Raw genomic sequence first — 12,939 nt, forward strand, 5'->3', positions numbered from 1 at the left:
TTTTCAATTCTTCCTAAAACACTTCATCCAATTTTGTCATGTCCCAGTTCAGTGATCAGTTCCACCACTATCAAAAATTTCCTTTTATTTTTTTCCCCTGTTGGACTATTTTATGTCCCTGCCCTTTTTTTACCAAGATATTCCAAGTTGTGTCTTTTTTGCAAACCAGCTATATGCTTGTTTAAAAGCAAAACTAGCAGAAAGCTCTTTTTCTCTATGAATTATACATTATTATTATTATTTATTTTCTAATATTTCTTATTTAAAACCCAGAAAAATAAAATTTTCAATACATTTTCCAGTCAGTTTTTAATTACTTCATTCTACCACTCCACTGCAAAGTCTTCCTAACACCTCCCAGCGTGATTGTTTCCTGCTAACAGAGACATTTTGCAGACAGATTGAGTGTCAATATTATTAGCAGCAAATTATTCACGTTGCGTGAATAGCCTCACAATCCTTATTTACTGCGAATATGCAGGAGCCTATTGTTTTTTAAAATAAGTTTTACTAAGTTCTCAGGGCTATGATGGCATCTTCTGGGTGTTGTCAAGGCTTTTTAGGGCAACAGAGATGAAAATGTCACATTTTGATTCAAGAGGTGACAGTGACACCAACGCCAAGTTTGTCCCTAAAATCCTAAAGACTGCAGAAAATGTGCAACAACCTCTTGTCTGTAATACCAGGTGCTTGTCTGCTTGTGTGGTACATAGATAAAGGTAGGGAATGAGGAGCTGTATCAACCAGTTTGCTGCTGAAATAGCCTTTCACTGTTTATTTTCCAGCTAAGTCAATTAGGCAAGGTGGTGCATCAACATTCAGTATGTGCTGATTTCAGATATATTGGCAGGGTTTTAAATAAACACCAATGAAGGGAGTATACATCTGTTCAAAAAAGGCAAGCTCTTAGGGAAATAAATACTAAAGATGGCATGCTACAATCTAAAAACACAGGAGCTGGAAGACTGTTTTGTTGTTGCGTGGGTAATTTTTTTCTGCAGATGACTTCATCTCCCAAATAAGTTGTTTTTTGGTTTTTTTAAACACAAGACTTTAAGCTTTCTCAGCTACAATGCTGTCTTGTTTGAACGCATGCATAAATAAATTTTGATCATCTGCTTCAAATCTAACTTTATGTGAAAAAAATCAAGAGGTAGTTGTGAGCTACCTAATTAAAACACTGAGACCAGCCCCACTAGTGATTGTACAACATAGTGCTGCTGTAAAAAAGAACCAATTGCCTCAATTCAGGTAAAGGTTTGTATAATTTTGGAGGCAGAATCTGTAAATACGTTTTTTGGAAGGAGATGTCCTGAGCAACAGGATTATGGAATCATAACCCTTGATCCTTGGCCTGAAAATAGATAAAATAGATAGGGAATAGGATAAAATAGAAGGGGACAGTTAAGTGTTCAAGGTCAGACAGCTACCTATGACACAATCAGGACTAAAGCCTGGAGATCCTAATCCCCAGATCAGTGTTTTTCTCACTGGATCTATAAATCAGTAATTATCCCAGTGTAACTCATAAATATTTTTGGTGCATTTGGCCCCTTCCGGTCTTAGGAGTCAAAGCTCCATTCCATGGATTTCTTCCTGCCATGCTACACAGGGTTGAGAGATGCAGCCCACCAGAACAATGGATTTAGGGAAGGCATTTCTCCTCCTCATCCCCCCAGCCTCTGCTTTATTCAGTTGACTTAAAAATTAACCATATGGTGCTGTCTGTAGGGTATAGATTCAAGTCTCGAGGAGGGGCACCATGTATTTAGCCTGGCTGGGCAAACATTTTCAGTGTGGACATCACTGTCTACTTACTGTCATTAGTAGAACATGAGCAGGAGAAGACTAGAAAACTTCTAGAACCATATACCCACAAATAAGGTAACAAAACTCCCCTAAGATGTCTGATAACTGAAGCTTATAGAAAAAGCACGAGGAGCTGAGAGTGCATTGATTTGTTTCCAGTGTGCTGCTCTACTTCAGCCCATTCGCCATCACTTATTAATTGTAAAGTCACAGGGTCTCGGTAAACTACAACATCCATGAGCCCCCATCTGGATTCAGAACATTTGTTCTACCCATGTTCACTCCATCCTATTGTTTGCTTTATGGAAATGTAGGGGGACATAGTTTTTATGCAGATAAAGGTTTGGGAGATAGATATTATGACCAGGGAAGTTATGTTATATTCCCACAAAAGTAGTGTTGCATGGATTGAATATTTGATGTTCTTTCTTTGGCTCAAAAAATATTATACTAATCCAAATCAAGACATGGGATCTAAGTTACAAATCATCTGCCAAATAACAATCCTGAGCACTAAATATATGAACAGTTTATAGGATGAAATGTCCTGCTGTGCAATCATACAATCACTAAAAAGAATAACATTTTTTTAAGAATAACTTTTTTCTGCATAGAAGCAGAAAAAAATATTCATCCCTATAGTCACTGTATGAATGATTTAAGCAACTTGAATAAGCAACATTAGGAATCCTTTGCAATGTCACTGAAATCATAGAAATGACAGTCAGAAATTTTCTGTACTCTTCTGACTCTGTGACTCAAGAAAAGTCATGGTACCTCTAGATGACCCATGAGTTTGTCTGTCCATAAAATGTGTATTTTAAATAATATGAATCTAATCTCAAGGCTGTTCTCAGTCCAGCTAATTTTTGGGAAGTGTTCTCAGACCAATGGATGAAACTGCTATATTAGCTCAAACAACGATGATGATTATCTTTCAGGGATTTTTATCCTCACTGAAAAGCAAAAGGAATTACCGGCCAATTTTGCCTAGTAAATGCTGAATACTTGGAACACTTCCCGTTCATACTCATTCTGTGGCTTTCCTGTGTCTGACTTATGTTTATCTTCATTAAGTGGAATAATGCAAGTCAAAATAGCTACAAGTAAACTGTCTGCTGGATAGGGAACAGTTGTTAGTTCATGGGAAATGGATCGTAAAAAATGTGCTACTCTGACTTCAGAAAAGAGCTCCAAATTGATCCATTTCCAGTTCAAAGCTCCTTAAAACACACTGAGCAATTCTCACCTGATATTTCATCACCATCACCGCGCGTCTTTCTAGTTCAAGGGGGGATGGATTACGCTGGAAGTTTCTGTCTCTGCCAAAGTCCAGCAGAAAGTTCTGATTCACATGGGGAGGCAGGGAGAGCATCCTCAATCCTGACTGAAAGGCTGCTTGAGCAAGCAATTGTCCTGGGTTCTTTGAACTTTGGAAGAGGTGGGGATGCAGTCATATAGAAGACGAACTACTTCCCTTGAAGGAGTACAGCACAGATCTGTGCAGATTGATGGAGTCATAAGTCACTGGGAGCCAACCTGGGTGCAGCCTTAGGTAAGGCTGAAAGCTAAAGTCATTCCAGGTGGGCTGGTGGAAGGAAAAAACAAATCCTAGACATTCACAGATGAGGTCGTAACTTCTGTTCCATTGCAGCCCACATATAAATATTTGAGATTTATATTTTAGAAGCTTTACGCCTTTCTATAAAATGCATTTAACTCTGGGGTTTATTTTAAAATGCCTCCCGAGTCAGGGAGGTGCCACACTCTCTCAAGGATTTCAGGCAAATCTCTCTTGACCAATCCAAATCCATAAGCCAAACCATATGATTCCAAAATCCCTTCAATTGCCTCCTGGATCATATGTCCACATCTGGAAATGATGGATATTCTCTTCCCAGCTGCAGAAGAGGGAAATTCTGCATTAGGCTAAAAACACTGTGTAAATTGCAAAGGAGAAGGGTCAGCTTTCTAAAATTACAGTGGTCAAGGCAAGTCAAGCACTTTAATGGCAGGCTCAGGTCCAAGATCAAAATCATTTTACAAATCTCCATGCAATTCTACCTAGAAACAAGCAGAACTTGTTTTTGGTTGGTTTCATGGTGAAGTGAGCCAATGGACAACAAATTCTCAAAGCAAGAGACTAATCCCCCTTCACAAGGGACACAAAGCAGGTGCTCTCTGTAAGGATGAAACTGTGCCCCAAATTTGGTTGACATAAAGCAGCAGAGAACTTTCTGATGGGAAATGGTTGTAAATCACAGGAAGATCAATGGAAAAGAACAATTCAAAGCTGAAATCAGTTTTGAGCTCACCTTGCTGAAATTTCCTTGTCTAAATATTCTTAAAACATCAAAAAATTTTTTGGTCAATAGCAACAGGAAAGAAACCTTTAATAAAGAAACTACAGAATTTATATTATGTATGACTGAATTTAAATTGCCCAGCTATATTACTGTTTCTTAACTTTTTCTTTATAATTATCCCTGCTAAGATGTCTCATAGTCTCTCCCATTAAGTAATACACAAATGGAGAAGAATTCATTGGAAGATATGTCATAACATATTGTTGTTAGGATAACACCACATAAATAATTAAGATGAAACAAACAGTCCACTTGTCTGTCTGTGCCTCTGAGTCATTACTTCACTAAGTCTTGTCTGGGAAAAGCTTATTATTTCCAAAACGAAGCCTCAGACTTTAGGTAGAACGAAAACATTCTCTAGAAAGGATCACACTATAGACAACATTTCCCAGAGGGAAAAAAAAATAGGGGGGAGTGGAATTTTCACGTGTTTTTATTTTTCTTATATTTCTCCATTCAGGTATCTGGGAAATGTATGAAAATGGTGAGGCAAAAAGGAAAAATGAACAATGTGTTGTTTGAAAATCTCTGAAACTACAAGAGCTCAAAGCTGGGGTATGCAAATCAATATGAATTATTACTAAGGCAAAGAAAACTATGCTGAAATTTGACGATTGGTATAACTGCACATTCTTGTCAGATATCCATCTAAAAACTCTTGAGTGGGGAACAAACCTCGCAAGAAAGCTTTCTCACAATATTTCTAATAGCTTCTGTTTATAGAGAGGCTAGAGATAACAGGAAAACAGTACATATCCATGTTATTTTGACTCTTGCAGCTAAGTGCTGGCTGGAATACAGGGAACTAATTCCAGAGCTGACGTAAATAAGCTCCCTCAAAGACAGTGAGACAACACCGATTTACACAAAGCGTGGTTCGAGCCTGGGAAATTCAGATCCGTGCAGAGGCTTAGATAAGATACATCTAGGCAAATATTTTAGGTATGTACACAAATCTATATAAAACACTTTCTAAACCACTTTAATCTCAATCTATGTATATGAACTACTGAAAAAAAAAAAAAGAAAAATCTGCTTTTGGGAACTGAGTTGGAAGGATGAGAGAAAGATCAGAGAAGGTGATTTATTTCTGACCCACATATTTAGCCCCACAGTGAAAGAAGTTGCTCTCTCAGCACCAGCTCTGGAAGAAGGAGAAAAGGAAAAGTCCTTCTACCAAAGGGAAGTTCAGAGATGCTCTAAGCTACACTCTGGAGGATCTTTATCCCCCGTTTTTTAAACACAGCTCCTTAGGAAAACACTCACATAATTTAATACTCTTAAATAACAAATTTCCCTAAAATTATGCCATTTGATAGCCCCAGAAAAATCAAAAGTATATGAAATGGAGATGATCAGCTTAAGCATAAGACTAAACACTCCAGTATTTTAATTCCATTTTGAAGACCAGACATACTTCTACTGGTCTAGTCAAGGGATAAAGTTGTTAGATTCAATTCCCCAGTCTTTAGAAGGAGAATGGGCCTAGCTCCCAAAAAACCACAAAGGTTTCATTAGTATTTGGAAAGCGTGTCAAAGATGGATTCTTTAACATGTTTTACTTGTCCTGGTCCCCCATCTTTCTCAACCTATTTCCCATGCTTCTAGCAGAGCAACATGAAACAAGAGCATTGCGATACTGCGCATTTTTCTTGGCAAAAAAAAAAAATTAGTCACTAAGTCCAGGGGTTTTTTTTTAAACAATATTCACACAGGGCTCAAATTATGTACATAAACATTGCTAATGTGTTTGCTATTAGTCTGTGTGACACCTTATTCCTTTAAGTTTGCATCTCTTGGCACAGGCTAGGAGAAGTCAGTGCTCTCTGAGAGGGTTAGTTAAGATGTATCTTGCTGTTTCCCCATATCTTTAGTATGCAGGGAGCGCAGAGATGGAGATAAAAGGAGAAATGTCTATCTTTGAGTCCTCTGCAATACAGAATAAGTTATCAACCTACTAACATGCATGTCTGAATAGACTCCTTTGGCAGGAGGGAGATTTTATCTGTCCTGACATGTGAATTCCTCCCTCATGTCAATCCATGAAAGTACTAAAGAATAAACTCTCTAGTAAAATGAATGTGGCATACCACTGGGACTTAGAGAGCACCATATTTTCCCCTAGTTACTTTTTTTAAAAATTTTCCAACTGAATCCTCGATATCCATATAAATTAGTCGCTCTGAAGGGCTACTTGAAAATCTATTGCTTTAATCTCACAGGCTTGGGGAGGGTGCTCTCCACTAAGGCCGGGGAGTTTGTTGTCTCTATTTTCCCTCTTCAGCCGAGCAATGCGCCGTCGCATCCAGCCCCCGCGCAGAAGCGTTCGAGGAGCATTTGTGCTGGAAGCTTTGCAGCTGTGCAAGTTAAATGAGCAGGCACTCGGCTGCCCTCAGATCTGGTAGGGCCCCAAGGTACAGATATGAGCAGTCAAAATGTCCTATTTAGCATCCTGAACTGCCCACCCATGCGGGAGGGAAGAGGAGGCAAGGTTCTGAATGAAGCTGAACGCAGCTGCGGTTATTGCATCGCGGGGGCACGAGAGGGAAAGTCACATCGGTCTGTTTGCAGATGAATTGTCAATCTGGTTTCACAAATACTTGTCTCTGTGCTCATCACCAGTGCGAGGACTCTTCATTCACCAGTCTCTATAGCACCTCAAACAAGGCTGCCTGGCTGCTGAAATGGATCCTGTGCTCTTCATTTACGCCATAATTTCACATCGATAGCGGTCATACGAGGAGAATAATAATTATTTTTGCACATCAAAATGTAACTGAAACAGCAAAAAAGGCAACAAAAGAAGACGTAAAATAAAAATGATCCATTTTTTCTTCTTTTGGTCTCCAGTGTTTATCCCTAGATATTTATGATGTACTACATAACAACATATTGGTTCTCACCATACTCTGTTGAAGGAAAAACACTTTGATTTATGTTTTGCCTGAGCTCTTGTGTCTCAATTTAGGAATTTAAACACTAGACAATTCTTACTACTCTTTATTAACATTTTTTAATTAGTCTCTTTATAATCAGGCACACGGCAATCCATAATTGTCTTTTTCACTTTCCCTTAATTTATTTGCACTGCATACATTATTATCACCTGTTCTTTTTGTGTGGTGCATCTGATCCAAGTTAGAGTCCATGGACTCTTTCTCTTTCACTCTTATTCATATCCTGTACATGTACAGCTGGAGTTCTGATTTCAAAACAAATGTAAAAACTCAAAGAAAATGCATCAGGTATTTAATGGCCTGGGTATAAAACCACAAAATAATCTCATGGAAAATGATAGCACCTTCCTCTCTGTGACTTTCCAGATATTTGATAGGGACCCACACATTAAACTCATTAACAGAACACCAAATTCTAAAAACAACCCAACTCAAGACTACATAAACAAATATAGCAGTATGCATAATCATACAGATAACTCAGGAATCAGGTGAAGATACTGGATTCAGATGAGAAGCATGCTGGATTAACAAGGACCCTCAAGACCATGTCTAATCCCAATTGAACCAGGGATGGAAGGACCTGGAGAACAATCCTGACATGGCCAAAGGATGTTCTACCTCTGGCAGCACATTCTTGTGCTCTTAGCTCTCTAACAGAGGACTTTGAAGCTTTGCCACAAAAATAGATTGATAGCAACAGGTTGCAGTGGTACTTCCCTCATTACTTCATAAAAATCATTTGCACCCAGGATGACATTTTCAGACTCCTCTTTTCAAGTCTTTTCAGCTTAGCTAAGCTAAATCGTATTCAAAAACTTACAGAAGAGAAAAAAAAATAAAACACAATCCTCTTACTTTATGGATCAGAGGATTTCCCAATAGATTAAAACTTTTCCTTTCTAATATTGCAAATTTCTCATTTTGAGTGCAGAACTAGAAAAAATAAAAGACTCAGGTGTCAGGTTTGGAGTCTGGAAAAGTGTGGGTGGGTTTTTCCTAGGACCTGAAATTTAGTGAGGGAAATAATCATTCAAAGGACAAATACTCATCTTCTAACTCTTTCTTTTACTCTGCATACAAACTGGAAAAGTCGGAAGCCTGGAAATTTAGGTGACATTGAATGAAATGCTGGAATGAGTGTCAAAGGAGGAGAATCTCACACTGGGTTAAATCTAGAGCAGAGAAAGCAAACAGAAGTAATCAGCTGTTTGATGTCTGTCTCTCTCTGGACACACATGCAGATCCACACACAAACTCAGCCAAAGTGCTTGATCCTGCCCGTTTCCACTCAAGGGGGTCTCCCAGAGCAGGCACAAAATCATCGCTCGGGCAAGTGCACACAGAAGCCAGTTTGGAAAACACGAGGAGCAGAGGAATTGCCATATTGAATCAGCCCATTGGTCCATCAAGTTTGGTATCAATGCCTCCAGCAGTGGCTAAACCCTGATCCTTGAGAGGAAGGCAGCCCTCGAAATCCGCAGAGCACTTAGCTTGGGAAAAATATTCCTCCTAACCCCTGCAGGCAGTGAATGTGTGTCCTATAGAGTGAGCTTGGGTTTTCCCTGTGCAGAGCTGCAACTGTAATTATGAGTTTGAAGCAGGACAGCCGAACACTGTTTGCAAACATTCATTCACATAAAAAGCCGCTAATTCACTTTGACATCATTTGTGACCCTTTTCCAGGAAGGTTCATTGGAGCAAGCAGTTTTGTTTATGGAAAGTAAAAGTTTGCTAACTACTCTGGAAGCGCTCCTCTGAAGGTTTGTTTCAGAAATGATGCACTCCAACTGTTCATTTATCTCCGTGTGACCCAGGGGGTGGAATCAGGACTGGCAAATGGAAAAAACTAAAAGTGAGAGATAACAAAATGCACAACAGATAAAAACGGTGAATTCCTGAAGAGATACTGCTTTTTAAAACAGAGGGAAATGCAGAGAACAACTTTTCAAATAAACCATCCTATGACCCAAAGTCTCCTTGAGGGACAGCCTGACATTCCTGGAAAATCATCCAGAGTATTTAACCCGACTTCCTGTGTCAGCAAAATTCACAGGCTGGATACATACTTCTGGGCTGAATCCAAAGTTAGCATAAAGCAGAGAGTCCTTGTCACCTGTTTCTAGATCAATTTAAATAAGCCATGTGCCACTGCTGAGTTAAACATTGAGGAGAAATACTTTCCTGTGTCCTTTCCTGTCCACTTACACTCACATATTTCATTGCCCCTGCTCCTTGTGTCAAATTTCCTTGTGCCAAAAGTCATCTGCAACAGAATCCTTCTACAAACCCCCAAATCCCTTCCTTTTTATGAATGAGGAGGTAGCAGGCAACCATGGATGGCTTTCACCAGAAATTGGTGTCATATCTAGTTTAACCGCACATAAAGGTTATATCAAACTTGTCTTGTTCTTAACTAGAAGTGGGTGTGAGGGATAGGAGGCTCTGTGGATGGGGAAGGATGTAAGAACAAAGGGTGGGCTCACGAAAAAGTTAAGTTAAGAATGACTGCTGTTATGTTTGTATTATAAAAGACATTAAAAACTACCTTAATAAGATTGTAACCTTTAAAATATGCCAGCTCAAGTAAACAATGACTTGGACAAAGAGGTTTATCCCAAAACATTTATCTACTCTAACAGGTCGTATCTCCATTTTTTAACAGCATTTAGACTCCCAGTGTCCCTTGAATTGCAGCCCAAATACTCAATTTCACAACTAGCTTTGCTGAAATTTCTCAGGGATCTCATTGAACTGGGAGATAGCAAGTCCAGGTTAACTTGATCAAAACGGAATAAAACTTTGGCAGATTGGTAACACTTACCTACCTACCTGAATTTGTGTAGAAAAAGGGTAAGAGCCTCATCCTGCTTCCTCTAGATCCCTCTCAGCCTGCCTTTCCTCCCCCACCTCTTTGGATCAACCTTTTTCATCAGGAATTGCCCAATGCAGGGAACAGAACTGAGTGCAATGCTCTTCTGTTAAATAAATTCTTATTGCAGTTATATTTTGTTTTGCAGCTTCTTTAAAAATAAAATTAAAAACAAAAAAGAAAATAATTTCTCCTGTTGGGATTTTTTTTTTTCTCCCCCTGCTCCCTATCTCCTCCCCAGGGCCTCAGCTTGTGCCTCTGTGTAAGTCCTGGGGTCCTGGGTGTCAAATGTCAGGCCTTGTACAGAGCTGTCAAAGAGGAGAATAGGCTGAGATGATTGATGACTGCAAAGCCTGAAATCCAAACCTCTGCTGCAAATGCTTCTTTTACAAAAAAGCTGGGGCAACCCACAGTGGCTATATTCAAGGTCAGCCCGCATACCATTACACCCACCGCTTTGGGCTTCTAACAAGCCAACGCATTCATGGAGGATTTCTCGTCTCTCTGTCCCCGTGTGCGTCTCTCTCTCTTTCCCTCCCTCCCCTTACTCTCCTGGCAACCCCCTGCCAAAATTTTCAAGCACTTAATCCCAATAAAAAAAGGCATGCCCTTTTTTTTTTTTTTTTTTTTTTCCTGCTCTTCTCCTCCCCTCCCTCCCTTTCCTCCAGGCTGCTTTCGCTACGAGGAGCCACGGGCTGAAGCTTAATGCTGCACAAGTCAGATGACAAGATTATTAATGGGAGCAGGGGAATGTCATATCTGATTTCATGCATATTCATGAACAGATTCATACAGCTGGGACCATGCGCCATGAAGAGACAGAGCAAGGGAGAAACTTTTACACCCCCTCCTTGCCGTGAAGAATCTGATCCTGGAGATTAGAAGTCCTGCCTTGCAAAATTTAATTGTTCTCTTTATATGTTGATAATAAAGGGGAACTGCTTGCATGATAATAATGACGTTGTGCCAAGTTGGTGCCAGTATCTCTTTTCTTCCTGTCACTAAAGTAACTGCCCTGAAACTGATCTTGGTCTGGAGAATGCTTTCTACAGGAAAAAGGACATATGCTCTTGCTAAAACCAGAATAATTTCCAAAAAATCCCAGCAAATGTTAAAAAAAGGAATTAAAAATGGAAGAAAAAAGAAGATTTTCAACTACCCCAGCATACACACCAGGCAAAAGGGGAGATGCTGAGTGCAGGAGAAGTTTCTTAGGGTCCTGATTTGTACTCAGAAAGTGCCTGTTCGAAAGAGGTGAGACATGAGGGTTAAAGTACTAATGCTATTTTACTCTGCAGCTTTAACTCTACAGCCATCTCCTTTTGCTTTTTCAATAGTGTCTTAGAAAACACGAGGAATTTTATTCCCATTTTACACCTGGGTAAATCGAGGCATAAAGTTGTTATGGTTTATTGGCCCCATATCTGCCTTATCAGAAAGGATCCCATTAACTTAGCAGGATAGGACCTGTAGGCACTTGAGCTGAAGTCAGGAAGTGAACAGCAGAGCAGCTATGCAGCCATACCAGGTAGCTAATTCCATCTCCTGCTCTATGCTGAGAAATAACACACCATCCTACAGGACACCAGAACAAATAGAAAAAGGTAGGCGCTGTGACACTTAGCAAAAGATCTACAGTATTATTCCCTTTTAAAAATCCATCAGTACTATTGCTGGGGCTTTGTGAAAATTAAACTCTGCTATACCTGCCTGGCACACTATTTCTATGTAAAAGTCTATTTTTGCCGGCACTTAAAATATTCTGTTCAGCTCTACAGCAGCATCTATTTATGAAGAGACGGAGGCACCCCATTTCCTCAGACAGGTGAGGACCAAAATAAATAACAGAAACAGCATGTGCAACTGTGAAATCAATTTAGAATTTAATTGCTGAAAACCATCTGACAATAAACTATAACAGTGCATGAAATGGTCCTGTAATGGAAGTGGTGGCTATTCCTGGAGTCATTTAGAATTAGTTGTGGATAAAGCACAAGATTACAGTGGGAGACCAGACAAGATACTGGCCCTAGCAAATAGACAGATGACTTCTTTGCACCTTTAATTGCTATCATTCAAGACCAGCAGCATATTCTCTCATGAGGATGCCAAGCAGCCCACGTGATCCAAATGCTCTTTGGTACAAGCTGATCTGAGTTGCCTGTAGGGCTATCACAACAGGCTTTCTGGCACAGAGTGACAGAATGAGAATGCCTGGGCAGATTCAGGCTTTCTGAAAAGCACTGGGTTTATTCTGGTTTGGGGAAAGGGGATGAAGACGGGGATTACTGTTATTTTTCCTAGATGGCTCATTTCATAACTGTACACAAATACATTCTCGGCTCTGCAGGCCTCATAGTGGGGTATATACAGTGAGAGAGACAATCCATATCCACACAGCAGCAGAAAATAAAACCAGAAGTATCTCTGGGGCTGGGCTGTGGCTCCAGCAGGTACAGTTTAGCATGGGTTGGGAAAACTGGCCTCAATGGGGAGCTAATCAAGTTTCACAGCAAATATAAGATAAAGCTTAAATACATCACAGGAGCCTGGTTCTGCCACTGGACTAGGAAATGACCTCCTGTGACTCACTTAACTTCCCCATCCCTCAGTTTCCCCATCTGCAAAAGAACAGCAACAATTACCTTCATTAAGTGCTTTCCAAGCATTTTATAAAAGGAAGATACTGCTCTTATCACTGTGCAGATGGCCACAACTGCCGTAATCAACTATCAGATGATAATGACAGTCTTAAGGATTCCTCTTCAGCCCATACTTAGCATATGGTTAAATATCAAACCATGTTTTAATTTCTATATTTGAGGATGTCACCTCCTATCTCTAAGCATTTCTCAAAAGTGGTTAATTTAAAGGGCTGGGGAAAAAAATGTCATTTTTCTCATTCAAACAAGCAAAAAAAAAAAAAAAAAAAAAG

This window comes from Melospiza melodia, chromosome 15, assembly GCF_035770615.1.
Source record: "Melospiza melodia melodia isolate bMelMel2 chromosome 15, bMelMel2.pri, whole genome shotgun sequence".
NCBI lineage: Eukaryota > Metazoa > Chordata > Aves > Passeriformes > Passerellidae > Melospiza > Melospiza melodia.